Source organism: Macrobrachium rosenbergii, chromosome 46, assembly GCF_040412425.1.
Source record: "Macrobrachium rosenbergii isolate ZJJX-2024 chromosome 46, ASM4041242v1, whole genome shotgun sequence".
In the NCBI taxonomy this organism is placed as follows: Eukaryota; Metazoa; Arthropoda; class Malacostraca; order Decapoda; family Palaemonidae; genus Macrobrachium; species Macrobrachium rosenbergii.
In genome coordinates this window covers 3,290,001-3,300,000 of record NC_089786.1, presented here as the reverse complement: position 1 = coordinate 3,300,000, position 10,000 = coordinate 3,290,001, and the positions used below count along the sequence as shown (strand labels likewise).

Genomic DNA, 10,000 nt, shown 5'->3' with positions numbered 1-10,000 from the left:
TAAAAACCACCCAATTAATATGTCTATGAAATCTCAACTTAAATATATCTAAGGACTCTTAGCTTAAGAGTCATTGATTAGAAAAACCCAAACCTCTTGTCAACTTGATACCACGTAATTAAATCAAGAGGTTATCCTCGAATGGCAGAACGAATCCTTTTGATATTTTCATAAATGATTGGCTAATATCGTGACTCACTCCATTTACACATCGCGGCTTATGAATGGGAGGGGAGAGAGAGAGAGAGAGAGAGAGAGCGCCTGGTGGAACACTAATTATGAAATTGCACTGACTCTGGATGGTGGAATATGATTGGTCGATTGTGGGGGAATTGTGCGAATGTCAAATCTTAGGCGATACATCTCTCTCTCTCTCTCTCTCTCTCTCTCTCTCTCTCTCTCTCTCTCTCTGTAGAATTGTGTTATTGTTTTGCCTTTTCCTTAAAAACAATTCAGGTTTATCGAATTTGAAATTTTTTTACATTTACAATCTCTAAAGAAATTTTTGTCTTGCGTATTCCTTAAAAACAATTCAGGTGTTTCAAATTTGAATTTTTTTTTACATTTACAGTCTCTAAAGAAATCTCATTTGGAATTTTTAGAAATTTGCAGGAATAAAACTCTCAATTTATAAAACTGTTAATGTTTGGCACTCTAGATTTTTCTCACTCCAAGACCGAAATTTTTGCTGATAACTTTTGTAGTGCATGCATTGAGAAACCCATCTCTCTCTCTCTCTCTCTCTCTCTCTCTCTCTCTCAGGGAAAAAGCCCTTTCGCATCGTCCATTTAAATAATGACCAGAATGGATGAGGCATTGTCACGCTCCAAGTGCTAAAACATTAAGACGATATTTTTCTTGTCTCTCCGAGCTGGCGGCTGTTTCTAGCTCCAAAATCCTTTCTGGTGGCGATGTGTTTTTTTTTTCTTCTTCTTCTTCTTCTTCTTCTTCTTCTTCTTCTTCTTCTTCTTCTTCTTCTTCTTCTTCTTCTGCTGCTTCCTCTTCTTATTCTTCTTCCTCCTCCTCCTCCTCCCCCCTTCTTCCCCTTCTTCTTCATCTTCTTCTTCTTCTCCCCCTTCTTCTTCTTCTTCCTCCTCCCCCTTCTTCTCCTTCTTCTTCTACTTCTTCTCCTCCCCTTCTTCTTCCCTCCTTCTTCTTCTTCTTCTTCTTCTTCCTCCTCCTCCTCCCCTTCTTCATCTCTTCTTCCCCTCCGTCTTCTTCTGCTTCCTCCCCTTCTTCTCCGTCTTCTTCTTCTTCTTCTTCTTCTTCTTCTTCTTCTTCTTCTTCTTCTTCTTCTTCTTCTTCTTCTTCTATTATTTTATCTTAAAACCGTCGTAATCCCCATTATCTGGACTCGAGCAATAAACCCACACCATGAAGATGATTTACACTCGAAAGAAACACGAAAGCCCTTCTTTTTATTTTTATTTTTTGTCTCCAAATAACAGAGATGGGTTTTATGTCAGACGTTTATAGGTAGAAGCCAGCGACCAGGTGAGATGGTATCTGGCCATGGGGCATCTTTCGGGCACTCTCTAAGTGTAATGGAGGTCCCTTTTGGGCACACTATGGCGGGGGCGGTTAGTGAGGGGTAGAGGACCCCCCGGGGCCAGAAGGTGGTTTTTGTGGAGGGGGGGAGGGTAGCTTTTAATGTGCCAAGGTTCTTTCATTTGTCAATATCATTTACACGTGTGGCTTGCTTCTAACCGCGGATGCCGACGGAACTGGCAATTCAGTACCCTTAAGTATCCTAGAGCAGATAAAAATATTAATGTGAACGAATATTTTTGTACTGTAGTTAAACGTAAACTTTATTTATTATGTTACACACAGGAAAATAAAGGGGATACACATCCCATTATATTCTTAGTAAATTGCGTACGTAGAGTTCGTCGACTGTTGTGGGCCGCAGCCAGGGCAAAGAAGGGTCGTGGGGACAGCAACCTCATTCTATCTGAAACACTTCCTGGGAAGGAGAGAGGAGGCAGATTTATAGTATTGAGTTTACATACTATTTATTACTGTCAATAAAACTGTTTATACCAATAAAACTATTGATATAAACAATAGTTTTATTGATCGTTTTATTACAGAAATTACTTTCTTTTTTATTAAGGCTGGTACCGTTGAGTTGTTTTTTATAATCACGATTATATCTTCAGGATTGATTTTATTGCCTTTAAATGCCTCTAAGATTCCCTCGGCATTTCTGCTAGATAAGTGTTGGCATTCTCTCTCTCTCTCTCTCTCTCTCTCTCTCTCTCTCTCTCTCTCTCTCTCTCTCTCTCGAACCGGATAAGGAGGAACGAAGTAGCGCTTTCCTTAAAATCCCGTATGCCTCTGTTGAGTTAAGTAATGAATTAGAAATCTAGTGGTTTGTTGACTGTTGTGGGTCGCAGTTAATATGGAGATAGGGAGAACAATAGAAGCGTGCGTTCATTACTCCTTTAAAATGCGGGGAGGGCCTCAACGAGGTAATCCTCACCCCACAGTGATGAAACCATTCGTAAGATTCTCAGCTAAAATTACTTCTACAAATACATCCACAACCACAACAGAAAATCCCCTACAGAGAGAGAGAGAGAGAGAGAGGGAGCGAGACTTCTAATTAAGTCGCCGTGTGGCGATGTACCTTTTCTCGTCTAAGCCTTTATATCCTCTCCCGGTTTCAGGTTGATTTCAGACGCGGAATTACAGGTGTACGTCAGAATTAACAGCTCTTTTTACTGCCCGGCGTACAGCCTTATAGAACTATAGTATAGTGTAGTAGGTCAGTGGTGTGTATGTTTTTTGTGTTTTTTTTTTTTTGTGTGTGTATTGGGGAAGTGTATATTTGTGTGTATGTGTGTACGAAAGGGAGAATTGTAACGAAGTGTTTTGTGGTTTATATGTTTATGCAGTTTTTAGTGTGTTTTTTCTTTCAGTTTTGTTAAAGTAAAGATAATCTATACTATTTAGAATGCATTCTGGTTGGGTTTTTATATTTACGTAGTTGTTCAGTCTTGTTTTTTGTATTCTCTTATGGTGTCGCGGGTTTTTGTTTGTTTTTATATATTTATGAGTTGTTTTTAGCGTGTTTTTTCTTTCAGTATTTGTTTTAAAAGAATGAATCTACCATCAACTTTTATTGTTGTGTGTATTGTGGTTGGGTTTCTGTATTAATTTCATGTCTTTGTAAGTCGGATTTTAGTTTTCTGTAAAAGAAAACTATTGTGCCGGCTTTGTCTCTCCGTCCGCACTTTCTCTGTCCGCCCGCAAATCTTAAAAACTGCTGAGGCTAGGAGGCTGCAAATTGGTATGGCGATCATCCACCCTCCAGTCATCAAACATACCAAATTGCAGTCCTCTAGCCTCAGTAGTTTTTATTTTATTTAAGGTTAAAGTTATCCATAATCGTGCTTCTGGCAACGATATAGGAGAGGCCACCACCGGGCCTTGGTTAAAGTTTCACGGGCCGTGGCTCAAACAGCATTAAACGGAGACCACCCGAAAAATAGATCTATTTTCGGTAACCTTGGTTGTACGCTGTAGCGGTTGTACAGAAAAATCGATTGTACCGAAGAAACTTCTGCGCATTTATTACTTGTTTTTTCTCAGTCTGGGTAATAGTAGAGAGTATTTGCTACCTACTTTTAATGTAGATTATATTCTGGAAATAAAGAAAAAACTCACAGCCAAAGAACTCTCGCTCAATATTCTGGGCCGGGCAAGAAAATATGAGCAGCTTTACTTAGACTCCCATTGTGCCTATGTTGACTCAAGCTGTGGATTGTGTACCTTGTTGGTAGTTGACAGTTGTTTGTTGTCGTGATTAGCTGTCATCTTTAGTGAATAGTTAATTACAGAGAGTTAGTGTACTGAAAGGTGGGAGGAGAATTGTCTAGGAAAGCTGTATAGGAAAATGTTACTTTGTTCTGATTGACTGACAGGTTCCAGATTTAGTGGCAGATGTAAGTATTTAATGATAGTGATGATGAATACTACTTCTACTACTACTGCTACTACTACTAACTACTACTACACTCACCGTTATCAGAATCACTAGTACCATCGCCACCATCAGTATCATCATAACAATCTTCCCAGTTATTAATATATTGTTATTAACATTATTATTGCTGTTAATTTTTTTCCAGTGCTAGTTTTCGGCCCCTAAAGCTATGTGGAAACAAACGAGGACATACTAACGAAGGAGAAGGAATTTCACCTTCCTTCCCTCTCCCTCCTTCTCTCCTCTCCCCCCCCCCAACGGCAGAAATGCTTGGCATGTAAGAGGCGAATAAGGACCATGCAGTAATTGAGTCGATTCGCGGCTTGTTGAACTCGCGGAATGGTCGTTGTGGTAGTTAAGGGGGCGTTGGTCCCCTTCCCTCCCCTCACACCTCTCCCCTTCCCCCTTCTCCCTTCCCCCAATTTTAGAAGCAGTTTGGGAGAAGGGCAAAGTGACTAATTAACCGATGTGAGCTCGATGGGTTTTATTCTACGTGTATTTTGTGCTGTGGTTAATTTGGCTATTTACTAAGGTGATTTACTTTCATATATTTGTTTTATTCTTATTTATTTCATTTATTCTTATTTATATTTCTTTTCATGGGGATTTATGCTGCTTGATATTCGTGAATGTTTGTGTCAGATGATTTATTCGACTTGACAGTTTTCTAAATATGTTTTTTTTAATATTTGGTTGGTGCAATTTATTTATTTGAATTTATGTACCTTTTTTTTAGGAATTTAATCGACACGTTACATTTTTTATGATGTATATTTGCGAAGGATTTTGTGTAAGGCAATTTATTCGACTGTTTATTGCTTATTCGCTAATAATAATAATAATAATAATAATAATAATAATAATAATAATAATAGTACAGTATCTTAGCTTTATTTCCTTTAGAGGATAAACGATAATAATAATAATAATAATAATAATAATATTATTATTATTATTATTATTATTATTATTATTATTATTATTATTATTATTAGTGCTTACTTTGGGCTGATGTTATCCTAAGCACTTACTGTTCACCCCTACAGATTAAATACCGACTTATCTAATCACCACCTACCTGCGATTACTTAGGCCCGTGCCCTAATCAGCATAACAATTTTTATCTCAAACGTCAGAACTCCATCGAAATGGCTTAATCGTCTCTTTAAGTAACCAGCAGATAGCTAGAGAAGGGGTTTCATTCCTCGGATCAAGGCGTATCAGCAGAGATTACCGGAGAATTACCTGGGGATTACCGGGGATTACTTGTTTGCGAGTTCGCCAGCTAAATTCTGCGGGTTTGTTTTGGCAGCGGGATCGTGTACGCGAGATTCCGTGCCGAGATTATTATGATGTATTACCTTCTTTGGGCGATGAGGGGGTCGAGGTGGAATCTCTCTCTCTCTCTCTCTCCGTTGCTAGATTATTATTATATTGCTTTCTTTGGGCGATGAGGGATTGAGGTGGAATCTCTCTCTCTCTCTCTCTCTCTCTCTCTCTCTCTCTCTCTCTCTAATTTCCTTTCTCTTGTCATATACTATCACATGCATTTTTTCTCTCTCTCTCTCTCTCTCTCTCTCTCTCTCTCTCTCTCTCTCTCTCTCTCTCTCTCTCTCTCCGTTGCTAGATTATTATTATATTGCTTTCTTTGGGCGATGAGGGGTTGAGGTGGAATCTCTCTCTCTCTCTCTCTCTCTCTCTCTCTCTCTCTCTCTCTCTCTCTCTCTCTCTAATTTCCTTTCTCTTGTCATATACTATCACATGCATTTTATCTCTCTCTCTCTCTCTCTCTCTCTCTCTCTCTCTCTCTCTCTCTCTCTCTCTCTCTTGTCTCTGACATATACTGTCTATCATCTTAAACCTCTCTCTCTCTCTCTCTCTCTCTCTCTCTCTCTCTCTCTCTCTCTCTCTCATCTCTCATTTCTTGTCTTGACATATACTGTCTATCATGCACTTAAACCCTCTCTCTCTCTCTCTCTCTCTCTCTCTCTCTCTCTCTCTCTCTCTCTCTCTCTCTCTCTCTCTCTCTCATTTCCCTTGTCTTGACATATACTGTCTATCATGCACTTAAACTCTCTCTCTCTCTCTCTCTTCTCTCTCTCTCTCTCTCTCTCTCTCTCTCTCTCATTTCCCTTGTCTTGACATATACTGTCTATCATGCACTTAAACCTCTCTCTCTCTCTCTCTCTCTCTCTCTCTCTCTCTCTCTCTCTCTCTCTCTCTCTCTCTCTAACTCAGTAGTTTTTAGTCATTCTTATTGAAACAGCAACGAAGAAAAACTAATCAGCTTATAATGAAAAAATATAAAAATGAGAAGGATGTTTTTTCTCCATATTTGGCCATCAGCTGAGTGGTTGGCCGCTCCCAAATTGACCAGTGACCATATTTTAATGTTCCTTTACAGGAGAGGTCATAAGGTTTGACCCGTACAAGTACTGTACTGATAGTGGGGTTGTTTTGTATGCATACAAATGAGGCTTCTTTAGTAATAATAATAATAATAATAATAATCAAAATAACTTGATAATAATAATCTACTTTTATTTCAGCTCATGGCCTAATAATGATAATAATAATAATAATAATAATAATAATAATAATAATAATAATAATAATAATAATAATACTAATAATCTACTTTTATTCCAGCTCATGGCCTAATAATAATAATAATAATAATAATAATCCACTGTTATTTCAGTTCATGGCCTAATAATAATAATAATAATAATAATAATAATAAAAATAATAGTAATAATAATAATAATAATCTACATTTATTTTATCTCATGGCCATACACATACAAAATATAGGTGAGAGAGAGAGAGAGAGAGAGAGAGAGAGAGAGAGAGAGAGAGAGAGAGATAACACAGTAGACATGAGAGATCAGTACTCGGTCGCTATGCAAGCCGTCAGAGAATCGCAAATGGGAGGTAGGACCTTGACGAAGAGAGATACTCTCTCTCTCTCTCTCTCTCTCTCTCTCTCTCTCTCTCTCTCTCTCATCCCCCAAAATGAAGAGGGCCAATACATTGTAAGAGAACATCGAAACGGGTAGATTTTAGTGTGATGATTCTCACCGGGAGGCGGGAAAGGCGCCACTGATTTTATCACCTTGACTATAGTAGGCTACTGCCCTTTTTGCTACTTGAGAAGGAGCAGTCATCTGTAGTCCTTACGAAGTTCCTTTTGCTGCCTTCTTCATTTGGGATTCCTAGGGAACTCGGAGTGTGTCTGTAGGATTGCTTGGTCCGGCATAGGAATTGTAGGAATTTTTTTTTTTTTTTACATAATTTTTATGGTAAATTCCTGATTTGCTTAGTAATGCTGGTTAGGTAGAATATTTTTTTTTAATTCAAATACTACTTTGTAGGTTAAGTATGTTTTCAGTTTGTGTGTGTGTTTGTTCTTGTGTTTGTGCTTTTTTTTTTTCTTTGTGTTTGATAAAATAATTTTACTTTTTTCCGTTTTTATGTTAGTCGTCATTATGCATATATATATATATATATATATATATATATATATATATATATATATATATATATATATATATGTATATATAAATATATATATGTATATATTATATATATATACGTATATGTATATATATCATATACATATACATATATACACATATATATATGTGTGTGTGTGTTTAAAAGATCAGTCATACTTATCCTACAGAATTATAAATCAGCCAGTCAAATCCATTACGGGATACAGTATACAGTATTGGATGTAGTTTTTTAAACTTTCATCCATCCTAATCGATAGACATTCGAAGTTATGGAAGGAAAAACATATTGCTTTTTTGGTAGAAGGAAACAATAAGATTTTAGGATTGTTTTTATCTTTTTTCTGTGTGGTGTTAATTCATTACGTTGAAGTGTTTATGCAAACATTGTTTTTACTGCGTTCTTTATGTACGTGAGATAATAATAATAATAATAATAATAATAATAATAATAATAATAATAATAATAATAATAATAATAATAATAATAATAATAATAAGAAGAAGAAGAAGAAGAAGAAGAAGAAGAAGAAGAAGAAGAAGAAATAATAATTTAAGAAAACATAACAAATATAAAGAAATAAAATCGTTTGAATAAAATTCACTGTTTATCCAGACAGTATGTGATCCTTGAAGAAGAAGAAGAAATAATAATAATAATAATAATAATATAATAATAATAATAATAATAATAATAATAATAATAATAATAATAATTTAAGAAAACACAAAAACAAAGAGAAAATTCGTAGGAAAAATTCCCCGTTGATCCAGACACTTTGTGACTCTTGGAAAAGAAGAAGCAGAAGAAGGAGGAGGAGGAGGAGGAGGAGGAGGAGCCGCCATCCCTCTGCCTCCTGTGGTGGGCCTCAGAGGATCATCACAAGCACCGCTGGGGCGATAATGTACAAATCACATTATCCCCGCCAGTGACCAGCTGCCTGCCTTGCCTGCCTCTGCCTGCCTCGTCTTCACCCCTTTCCCGCTTCACCCCTCACCCTGTTCCTCCTCACCCCGTTTCTTCACCCCTCTCCTTCGCTCTCTCACCTCTTTCTCGCTTCACCCCCTCAGCCTTTCTCCTTCACCCCCTCACCCTCAACCTCTCACCCCTTTCCCTTCACCCTCTTCACCTCTCACCCCTCTATCTCACCCTCACCCCATTCCCTTCACCTCACCCCTTTCCCTCACCCTCTCACCCCATTCCCCGCACTCTGAGGAGTGTGAGAGAAAGAGTATTCTCTCTCTCTCTCTCTCTCTCTCTCTCTCTCTCTCTCTCTCTCTCTCTCTCTCTGGTTGTCTTCCCTCAGAGGACTTCGGGTGATTTTTTGTTATCCTTTGTTGTTGTTTTGTATTTTGATTATTTTTCCTCAGTTTTGTATCTTGTTTTGTTTATTCCTTTTTTTCTTTGACTGATATAATTTTTTTTTTTATGTTTATGTGGCTTTTTTTGTGGTTGGCTCTAAATCCTTTCATTATCACACATTATCTTTCTTTTCTATAATATTTTGCTCTTATCGCTTTTATTATGGGTTTTTCATTGTTTCTCTTTTTCACTCTCAATCCATATGCCTTCGGTATATTACCTTTTGGCACTTCTCTTCGTCAGTTTTATCAGTTTCATTTTTTTTCCTATTCCTCCTCATTCTTATAGCATCCTCTCCCACGTCTTGTATTGTCTCTCTCTCTCTCTCTCTCTCTCTCTCTCTCTCATTCTCTCTCTCTCTTCATCGCCTCCCTCTCTCTCTCTCTCTCTCTCTCTCATTTTCTCTTAATTCGCATCGCCACCATTCGCTTTTATTTACATCTGTTAGCTAACATTCCCTTTCCCCTTCTTTCTTCTCTATCTTCCTCCTCCTCCTCCTCCTCCTCCGTTCCGTCGCTAGCATTAGCAGCGACTGTAGATTTCATTAGGGCTTAATAAAACATCATATTGTGGTGGGCCATGTGGAAATGAACGGCCGCCATTTTGTTTTTTAGGTGTTTTTTTTTATTCTTTTTTCCTTCCTGAGAAAAAAAGGCGTTCACTGATGTTCGGTCTTTCTGAAAACCTTCAATGAAAGAGTTCTTGTTTTACGATGCCAGTGACTTTTTTTTTTTTTTTCTACAAGTAGTCCTTAAAATGAACTTCGTAGTCTGAAGTCAGTTTGGGATTCTAGGATTCCAGGTTTTCAGGTTTCCAAGTTTCCAGGTTTTTCAAGTTCCCAGGTTTCCAGGATTACAGTTTTTTTAGGTTTCCAGGATTCCAGGTTTCCAAGTTTTTCAGGTTTCCAGATTTTCAGGTTTCTAGGTTTTCAGGTTTCCAGAATTTCAGGTTTTCAGGTTTCCAGGTTGTCAAGTTTCAGTTTTTCAGCTTTTTTCAGGTTTTAGGTTTTCAGGTTTTCAGGTTCTAGGTTACCAGGTTTTCAGGTTTCCAGGTTTTCAAGTTTCCAAGTTTTCAGGTTCCCAGGTTTCCAGATTTTCAGGTTTCCAGCTTTTCAGGTTTCCATGTTTCCAG

At 37.6% G+C, this 10,000-nt stretch overlaps 1 protein-coding gene across 5 annotated transcripts in view; it reads left to right on the top strand.

Annotated features, from left to right (window-relative positions):
• Positions 1-10,000, top strand: part of LOC136830174 (platelet glycoprotein V-like) — a 489,567-nt gene that overhangs the window by 239,646 nt on the left and 239,921 nt on the right. The window lies entirely within an intron of this gene.